The sequence below is a fragment of the Helobdella robusta genome (assembly GCF_000326865.2).
Source record: "Helobdella robusta unplaced genomic scaffold HELROscaffold_1, whole genome shotgun sequence".
Lineage (NCBI taxonomy): Eukaryota > Metazoa > Annelida > Clitellata > Rhynchobdellida > Glossiphoniidae > Helobdella > Helobdella robusta.
This window is the reverse complement of record NW_008703570.1, coordinates 10947344-10958673: the sequence shown is the minus strand read 5'-3', so window position 1 is coordinate 10958673 and position 11330 is coordinate 10947344.

The window sequence follows — 11330 nt, the reverse complement described above, 5'->3', positions numbered from 1 at the left end:
ACAAACAAGTAAACGTCATCCCCCTGCAATGTTTTACCATCTATCATTTTGCTATTTTATATCATATGTTATATATATATATATATATATATATATATATATATATATATATATAGCGCCGAAATATTTAATGGATAGAATTGTTCCAAGAAATGCACCGTTACAGTGTCAGAAGTTACGGTCAAACGATTTGGATTTGTTAACAATTCGTCAAACTCAGCTTGCTGTTGGTTGCAGAGATTTCGCTGTTATGGGACCGAAGATTTGGAACAGTTTGCCGGTTGTCTTGCGAAATCGTGGGTTGTCAATTACTGAATTTCAAAAAAAGCTAAAGAACCATCTTTTTAGACAAACTTTTCATTATATGATTTGATTGAAGTGAAACATTTAATCAACTTTTGCGTTAGCGCATTTAATCAACTTTTACATTGTTAGCGCCTTTGAGAACAATAAAGGGCGCTTTATACATAAATAATCTAATAATATATATATATATATATATATATATATATATAAGATAGAATGTATATGTATATATGTATATATATTATATAACTTATAGCGTTATACGTAACCTTTTGTTGAACCAGCATCATCAGTTTATTTTTTACACACCACACACACACACACACACACACACACACACACACACACACATACACACGTTTTGTTTTATTTATATAATAATAATCTGCCTTGAACCTAACCGTATATTGTTATAGATATAACACATAGGTTATTTGAACGCCTATTAAAATATTTATTTCCTAATGTGTTGTTGATGAATTTGGATTCAATACAAAATTAAATTAAATGGTATAAAATTAATTAATGAATAAATTAATTAGTGAAAAATAAATAGATAACTATACTTTCATGTGTAGTCATGTGCAAATAATTGAATGAGTGAATCAACGAGCTAATGAATGAATGAATCAATCAACAAGCTAATGAATGAATGAATGTGCGTATGCATGTATTTATGTATGTTATAAATACAAATGTATGTATGTAAAAGCGATGCAACATAAATACAAGAGGTATAAAATACAAACTTGTGCATCTGGACAATTTTTTGACACAATTACTGTTTTCTCTTTTTCGGTCCCTATCTACATCTCCTGCATTGTTTATTGCTTCATTTTTAATGGTATCTCTCATTAGAATTTTATGTTGTTGCGCCATTTCTTCTTCTTCTTTTATTTTTGTTTGTCTGCTTGTTTTTATGTTTATGTTTTATTTATTCATTTTATCATGTGTTATAGTAGATATTTTGTTATATGGTTTTTTTTTATTTTACAAATTACAAACAAGACAACAATTTTTTTTCTTCTTATTAAACATTTTTGAAAACAATTAAACCAAGAGAGAGAGAGAGAAAGAGAGAGACAGAGGGAGAGAGATATATATATATATATAAATTTATCTATGTATATACAAAAATTGAAATCAAAGAACAGAGCCAACAAACTCACAGACGCACACAAACACAAACAAATGCACACTCATACAGGGCATAGAGACCTCTAACTCCTGAACATGTGATTATATTCATGAGAATGTAATACAACGCGGTGTAGCACGCACACATACGTTTAACACACGCACACAAACATATACATAGACATATACATAGATGAGGTACACGTACAAACACACCTACACGCACACAAACACACACACATGCACACGCTCGCACATACACACATACATAAACGCAATTGGTAGACACAGACATGTCATAAATTATTTGCACATGTGACCGCTGCTTGCTTTTTTATTTATGAAAATTTTTGTGTTTTTTTGTGGTGATAATTTCTCAATAAATCTTCAACTAAATAAAAGATGACAACACATTTTTTATTATTATTATTATTATAATAACTATTATTATTATTCTTTTTATTATTGATGTTTTTATTCAGAATGGTGAAAGTTAATAAGATAATTATTATCATAACAACCAAAATTAATTAATTAGTTAGCAAAAAAAATATAACAAAGGTAAAAAGATGACGATGACTGAGTACAACGGATGATAAATTACGTACAATCATTAATATTAACTTTTATACAACTTGATAAATGAAACAAAATTAACAAATGAATTTGTCATAATTATATAAACAACTGTTTCTCTTGGACAGAACTTTTAAATTAAATGTGAAAAACAAATAAACATACAAACATAAATACACACTTAACACATACAAACATACAGGCATAAATACATACAAAACTCATACAAACATACAGACATAAATACATGCACAACACATACAAACATATGGACAATAAGACTTGCATTATACACAGAAGCAGAGGCGTACAAACATTCACACATGTGTACACATAATCCAAACGTACAAAGAAATAAACACACATTCAAACATCGCAAACATACATACAAACATGCATACATACCAACATACATACCAACATACATACCAACATACAAACATGTCAACGCACGTACATACAGGGTAGGGTTGCCATGCCAATTTATGAAGCGATCTGATGATGCTACATGAATCTTCATAAATCAAGCGAAATTAATGGATGCCAAAACTATTTATAAAAATTATTTAAATTTTTTTTTGTTAAAAATTTATTCAGATTTTAAATGCTTATTTGTATGAGAAATAATAAAGTCCACATACAGAAGCGAACATTGTCAACATTAAAAAAAAACAAAATTGAAACGAGGATTACCGATAATGTTAATGATGCCATGACAGCAGTTTACAGCATAGCGCTCTGGAGTAACACGCCTCTCTGAATTCCAAACAACAGGTTCTAAGCGACATCTTTCGTTTATCACACCAAGTTCACAAGTTTGAATAAATCAAGAAATAGACATTACTATTTTGAAGATTAAATAAATATGTATATATGTAATATATAAGCCTTTATTAATAAACTATAATAAATTAAATCGTAAACATAAAAATCAATTGAAAAGTAAACAAAGAACCCGTGATTGTACCAAAGTTTGTCCTTCTGTACAAATAAATTAGTTGAGAGATATTTTTAATGAAAAAAATACCAAAAAAGAAATCAGTATGTTATATAAATAGAGCATAATTTGTATTGTTTATGAATATTTGATGAATGTTTATGATTGTTTTCGTGTATTTTCGCGTGTTTGTCGTACGTGCGTGTTTATACGTGTGTGCATTTGTGCGTGTGTGTATTGATGTTTCTGCAGAAAGGTTGTGTTGTTGGCATGTCTATAGGAGTGTTCTTCAATTTTGTTTGACGGTCAGAAGTTATATCATGTTTCTCTGCTATGACTGTTATATTGTTATTAACTTATTTGATAATGTTTATAATAAGTTTTATGTAAAAATATACAAATGTTTATTTGTAAGTTCAATTCATGTTTTATTTATCATTCATCTATTATTTCATTTAGATACAACTTTGTACTTGATTATCATGTATGTTTGTATCATTATGTACAACAATCTGTGTTGGCATGTGTGTGTGTGTGTGTGTGTATGTGCGTCTGTGTGTGTGTGCGTGCCTATGTATGTTCATGAAGATCTAGAAAAAATTAAGCAGCGAAGCATTCAAAGATTTGAAAATGTGGATTGACTCATTAAAAGTGGCATTAGAGCATGTTTATTTCAGTCGCATCGTCATTAGGCTCTCTCGTTCATTCATTTCTTCTCCATTCATTAAGCCATTCAGTCGTTCACATTCTATTCGTTCTTTCATTCATTCTTTCATCCATTCGTCCGTTCATCCGTTTATATTGGCTCATTGAGTTTATATTTTCGTGTGTTAATTTTTTCCAATCGTACATTCGTTCATTCATTCAATTGTGCATTGCACATTTTAATCATTTTTATGTTTTCATAAAATTTGTTGGTACTAGTTTTCAAGTAATTTTTTTTATATTTGTTTATTCATCTATCCATTCATTCATCTAACCAACCGACCGACCAACCGACCGACCGACCGATCGACCGACCGACCGACCGACCGATCAACCAACCAACCATCCATCCATCTATCCGTCCATCTATTCATTCATTTATTCATTCATCCATCCATCCATCTATCCATGTATCCACCCACACTCAAACACCCATATTAATACTACTCCTAGACACGGTAGGAGTCACTTAATGTTCCAACTTTATAACCGCTGCAAACTTCAGCCCGCGGTTCCAATGGAAAATTGAAGCAATCATCAGACGCTTTATTTTTTTATCGTACTACTTTCATTTTCAACCGCCTCCTCGCTCAAATACTTTTATTGTTCTTGTGGTTGCTGCTTTTTTTTGTTGCACTACTAGTTTTTGTAGTTGTAGTGGTGGTAGTAGGGCTAGAGAAGTAGCAGCAGCAGTAGCAGTAGTAACAGTAGTATTAGAAGAAAAACACTAACAACATCGACAACATCAACGTTAACAACAACAACATCAACAACGTCGGCAACATAAGCAGATGCCACGGCTGACGTCATCAAAACATCACCTTAAGTTGCACGTGCGATGAAATCTGGAAGCACAAACTCCACGTCGTACCACCTCCCATCAACTCTACTCGCCCGTTTGCACCGTTCTAAATCTCTAATTTCACAACATTAAAGTGGCCTCAGTTCTTTTTTATTATCAGTTTAATTGCCCGCTTGTTCGTGCGTGCGTATGTACTCATTGTGCTTCTTCTTTTTATAAATTCACACGCAAAAATAATAATTTCTAAATGCTCTCGTGCGGTTCTGCGTGTTCGTTTTTTATTTCGAGATTTCATTCCCACTTTTATTGAATGATTATTTGCAACTGCTTGTTATTTTGAAGTTCTAAAATAACAGTTCATACGTCTCCTTTTGACTCAAATAATGAAGATTACAATAACGCTACAAACTCTTAGCAAACATATGTACATTGGTTTATTACAAAAAGTTTTATGTATCAAACATTATCGCATACAAATGTATTGTTTTCATAATAATTTACAAACATGTAAATGTTAAACTTGGTAAAAAATGAACGAATACCCATAGTGTGTGAACACTAATGAACAAATATATTTTGGTATGTACACTGTGCAAACCAAAATGCTAAGACATTCGCAAAAATACAACCATTCATGCAAACACATGAGATAACATACAACCAAAAAAACAACCAAACACAAAGCCAAACACACAACCAAACATACAGACAAACGCACACGAAAACACACAACTGAACACAAGAAAACACACAAGCTAACAGACGTGTTGTAACAAATTGTTTCCTTGCCTTTGAAAGCCAACACCATTTTGACACGTTGCTGATGTTGAAGCAGAAACAAACTACTTAACATCAAAAACAAACTAGAAAAAAATACAACTGAACAAAATAAAAATAGAAAAAGTCAAAACTGCAAAAAAAATCGCGAAAAAAACAAATCAAAAGTTTTCGGATATTTTCGTTGGCACATACAAATAAATAAATCTGACGGATATAACAACTTTTTCCATACTTTAACTGGATACGTTCGGTTGGGTTTTGCTAAATTTTTGGAAAATAATTTGAGAAGTGATTTGAAAAATTTGTGTTTCTACATTTTTAATTTATTTTATTTATCTGATCTTTATTTTCTTATCATAAATAAATTAAATAGTAATTTAAAAGAATGAAAATATAAAAATTAGGTGGTTTCGTAATTTTTATTATCGTTACGTCGTCATCATACCTCCACCAAATTTGACGTCATATTTGTTTGACGTCATAAGCTAGTCACGTGCGACAGATCATTTTTGTCGGGTTCTTTTTTTCAAATGTTTTGAATGTAAATATCAAAGTTTACTAGAATTTACTAATTTTTTAAAAAATACCATTGAATAGTGTATACTTATACCTGCTGGATCATTTTAAGTATTGTTAAAAATTTGCTAAGAAACGTGTTTGTAACGGTTGATTTTTTAAATTAACTTAGAATTTAGCGAGCGTTCTTTAAACAATGTTATTCAATTTTATGTGTACAATCCTCACAGCACTTCTTTATCTGTTATTTATATTTATTACTGTTACTATATCTGCCTCTCCCTCTCAGACTACTGCCAAAACTACAAAACAGAAAATCACATTTAATTTTACTCGGAAATAATTAATGTTGGCATGGTTTAAAAGATTGAAAACTTCAAAATCTTCAAAACTCTTTAATATTTTTTGAAAATTTTTCAATTTTAAATTGATAACACATAAGCACATACACACACACACACACACACACACACACACACACACACACACACACACACACACACACACACACACACACACACACACACACACACACCTAAAGGACATTCATAGACACACATACACACATTTATATATATATATATATATTGAATTGAATTTGAATTGAAATATATATATATATGAAAACAAACATAAAAACACAAACACACGGATACACACATACACATACGCAAACACGTGCTCGCACATCCATCCAATAAGAAGCTTTCTCACTCACACACACCGGCAAATGCAATAAAAGCCTTCAAAATATATTGCATTTTGCTTCTTTAAAAGCAATGGCAAGAATAAAAAAAGTAAAAATATAAAACAAAGTGAAATAAAATAAAAATGAATAAAATAAAATAAAAATGAATAAAATGAAATAAAAATGAATAAAATAAAAATGAAATAATAGTTAAGAAGCGAGCGTCGCTGACGTGAAGAGCAGGAAGATTTGGAATGTTTCAGCAAAAAAAAGTGGCTTGAGGCCTGAGGCAAAGTAATTTGTTAATGTAATGTTGGTGTTTTGTTACTCTGCCGTTGCTGCTGATGTGCTGGTTGAGTGGTTGGTTGAATGGTTGGTTGGTTGAATGGTTGGTTGGTTGACTGGTTGGTTGATTGGATGATTGGCCAATTTGTTGGATGATTGGTCGGTTGGTTGGTTAGTTGGTTGGTTGGTTGGCCGGCTGGCTGGCTGGCTGCTTGGTGCTTTTATTGTGAATTGTTTGAAAAATTATTTTCATTTGCTGAACTTTTTTTATTTTTTGTTGAGTTATTTGTAACAGTTGTTGTTTTAAATGTTTAAAAACTTTCAGCGTTTTCTAAGTTTTTAGTGTTGTTGAATTTTTGGCGTTTTTGAAATAATTAATTGAAATAATTATTAATTTGAAGAAATATTTAAAATAAAATTGATCTGAAAAATCTCAATGTGTTTTTTTAAATGAAGCTGGTAGATACTGTTGAAGATTTGTCAAAACTATTGAGTGCATTCCATTTAAGCAAATAGTGTTTTTGTTGAAGGTAGTGAGGATTGCTTGAGATGGTGACAAGTGAAGAGTGAGGACTTTTTGAGATGGTGACCAGAACGTTGTTTATTTACATAATGTTTGAGTTTTAGCTATTTCATTCATCCATTGTCTTTTGTCAATTAATCCATCCATACATTTATTCATTTCATTTAATTACGATTAATTCAATTTTTACAAATTAGGTTTCATTGAAAAAATTTTGGAAACTTAAGCTTTCTTCATCATCATCATCACCGTCATTATTGTCATCCTCACCATCTTCGTCACCATCATCGGTATTGTCATTATTGTTTTGTTATGAACATTATTGCGAATTTTATCATTGTCACCTTTATCCTCATCATCTTCATCATTATCCTCATCGTCTTCATAATCCACATCATCATAATTATTGCGGTCTTCGTCATCATCACCATAGTCGACTTTTTCCTCCTCCAACATGATAATTGATGCCATCGCATAGTTCATTGTCACTATTGACATCAATGCCTAACTTGACGTAGTCCTTTTTATCTCCATCCTTATCATCTTCATCATCTCCATCCTCATCATCTTCATCTTCATCATTTCCATCCTCATCATCGTCATAGTCACATCGTCGTCATCATGATCGTCATCGTCACCCTCATCGACGTCGTCGTCATCATCATCTTCATCTTTTTCTCTTTCATCATCATCATCATCATCATCATCTTCTTTATATCTTTTGTCACAATCCACACCATCATCTATGCCACCATCACCAAGACGATATCATCTTCTTAATCGTTTATTTCCATCATTTTCATCACAGTCGGCATCTTCATTAACATTTTCACCATTATACTTCAACAGCATCACAGTTTGTAAAGAGTGAATTTTACAAAATGGTAAAAATGCTATATTAAATACAATGCCGATAACAAAACGTAAGAAGGAACTAAATGAATGCAGCAGATATGTTTGGCGAGCGGTTCAAGGTCTTAGTACACTCTTCATTGCACTGCTTTCCGGTGCGGTTATGATAATGATGCTATCAGCTGTGTTTGTGTGGTTGTGATAATGATGCTATCAGCTGTGTTTGTGTGGTTGTGATAAAGATGCTATCAGCTGGCTGTCTGTTTGTTGTTTTGATAATGGTGATGATGATTATTTGGTGAATAAAAATCATCATGAGAATAATGACTCCAACTCTGGTGATATTTATTTTTTATGTATAATGCTGAAGACGATGTTGAAAATGATAAAAGTAGTCACTTTTATTATCAGTGGTAAACTGTGGTTTTAAATCGTAGAATGGTTTAGAAAATGGAATTAAAATGGTTTTAACGTGAATGTTAAATAAATTATCACATAATAATAAACATATAAATAATGCAATTAATATTGAATGAAGTAACGAACTGATTTACATAGGAGACGAGCTTCTGTTTGGTTGTTTCTCTGGTTAAGGATAAGAAGGTTAAGATTGAAGGCGTGCCACCTCGTAAACTAAAGTTGTCTATGTAGATACACTCTTTTTTTCTAGGTCTAAACCTGCTTTAATAAAAATTTGATCGCACTTTTGAATTTTTGAAATTTTTTAGGCTGGCAGCTTAGTAGATTAAAAGATTCAGTCTCGAGTATATGGAGTTGGTCTGCGTTTTTGCTGATGACTTGTCTAATGATGATAATTTTGTTGATGATAAAAACCAAGACATAATGATAATAAAAACTTTGGTAATGATGATGATGACGACAAAAACGCTAGTATTGATGATGATGTCGGACATGTCAACAGGGTGATTTCTAAGCGACAGTTTAATATTTAGTCGCGTCAAATTTGAAATTTTTAAAAACTTATTTTCTCTCTCCTCGTCATCAGCGTTAATTGCTTGCTGTCGGATCATCTTTCGTTATCACTATTCGGTATGCCGGTATCGGTATATCGATATAGGTATACCGGTATTATAGTTATTATCGTTTTTATCAACTTTCTTGTTAAAATTTTGTTTATCTTTCGTTATCGCTAACGGTATCATCTGCATTATTATTGTTATCTTCATCATCAGAATAATCATTGTCACCGTCCTTATTGCCATAAGCAACATCATCCTCATCTTCTTCACATTCATCATCGTCATCTCATCGATATACTTTTTTTTACCACCACTACTACATCCATAGAACCGTCATTCCCTCATCATACTCAACCATCATCTTCATCATTTTACCATCATCATCAAATCATAAACGCCATCGTTATCATAATCATTATGAAGTCAGCAACATCATTATCATAACCTCATCGTCAACTCCATCATTATCATCACTTCCTCATCGAAAACATCATCATCCTCGCCATCAACATCAGATCTTTAACGTCAGCGTCATCATCATATGGTGGTCAACCTAATCAAAATCATCATCGTGATCATAAATTATTTTGTTAAATGTCACTTGGCCGAATTTTTCGAAACACGTTTCCTGTTATGGGGAGAAACATTTGAGTTGATGTTCTCCAGGTGTTGCCGATGTAGTTGTGCAGTTGTGGTTGCGTGTGGTCGTCGTGGTTTTGTGTGGTTGTAGTTGTGTGGTTGTAGTTGTGTGGTTGTAGTTGTGTGGTTGTAGTTGTGTGGTTGTTGTTGTTGTGTAGTGAGTGAGGCTGTATTTTCAATTAATTTTGTTTGTGTTTAACTCGTAGTTTGCTTGTGATTGCTTCTTTTATAAATATCGTCTGGGTTGATTTGTATAAAAACAAATCAAATGTGAATGTATAAAAACTCAATGAAAAAATAAAAGAATAAAATTTCGTTTGCTGTTTGCGGTGTTCCAAAAAAACTTTAAAAAATTAATCGAGTTGTAAATAAGTTTCGGTTTTATTATATTCAAATTGATGAAAAAAAAACGTATGGAATACTATTGCAATCATTTAATAACCATTTTTTCTTCTAATCTTTTTTGCTTTTTCTCAGGAGATTTAAGCTTTTCTTGGGTAGATCAGCTGATAGAATTGCGATTCACTGGCTGTGCGTACGTGCGTGTGCGTGCGTGTGCATTGAACGAATGCATCTATGCATGAAAAGTGCATTTTATGTGCGTGTATGTTCTTTTCTGTAGGTCTTTGTGTGTTTTTTTGTGTGTGTGTTTTTGTCTGCGTGTGTGTATGTTCACTTCAAAAAACATTTCACGAACTTGAAGTTCATGTGGGCGTCCCTGTCTGATATGCAAATGTCAATCACACTGACTAATATATTTTTTTATTTGAAATTGTGAAAAAAGTTTATAAAGAAATAAATCTACATTTAAAAATTCAGAAAACTGGAAATGTTCTTAGTTATTACTGCTGTGTTGTGTTGCGTGGATTTGTTTGTTTGATAGTTTATAAGCTTGTTAATCTGAACATTTCTATGTTTGTTTGTCTGTCTATTTGTTTATCTGTCTGTCTGTCTGTCTGTTTGTTTGTTTGTTTGTCTGTCTATCTGTCTGTCGATTTGTTTTTCTGTTTGTTCGACTGTCTTTTTGCGCATATTTGTGCAGGTTTGTGAGACAGAAAGTTGCCCATGAAAAAATTGAATGACAAATGTGTGGGGTGTGTATTGTGTGTGTGTGTGTGTGTGTGTGTGTGTGTGTGGTGTATATATATATACATATGTGTGTGTGTGTGTATGTGGTGTGTGTATATGTATGTATGTGTATGTGTGTGTGTGTATGTGTGCGTATATATGTGTGTGTGTGTGTGTGTGTGAAAATATCTTGTCTTGAAAATGCAGTATGTTTGTATGCACTGGTATCTTGCCTACCTAATGGTAGTAGAAATGAATTAAAAATCATCTACATAAATACTGCTTGGGAGTGTTTTTATATTTGACTACATATCTTTCTTTTGAAAATAAAAAAAAGGAGATATATAATAAGCTATAAATTGATTTTATATTTATTAAATATCTCTTGTGCGTTAATTAATTTGAAATTGTATAACAAATAATTTTTTTTCACTCTAAATTAGCCTTTCCATCGCTTGATTTATGACAGGTTCGTTTCTAACGAATAAACATTGCTACATTTCCACTATTCTCATTGTACTGAACAAAAGTCATGT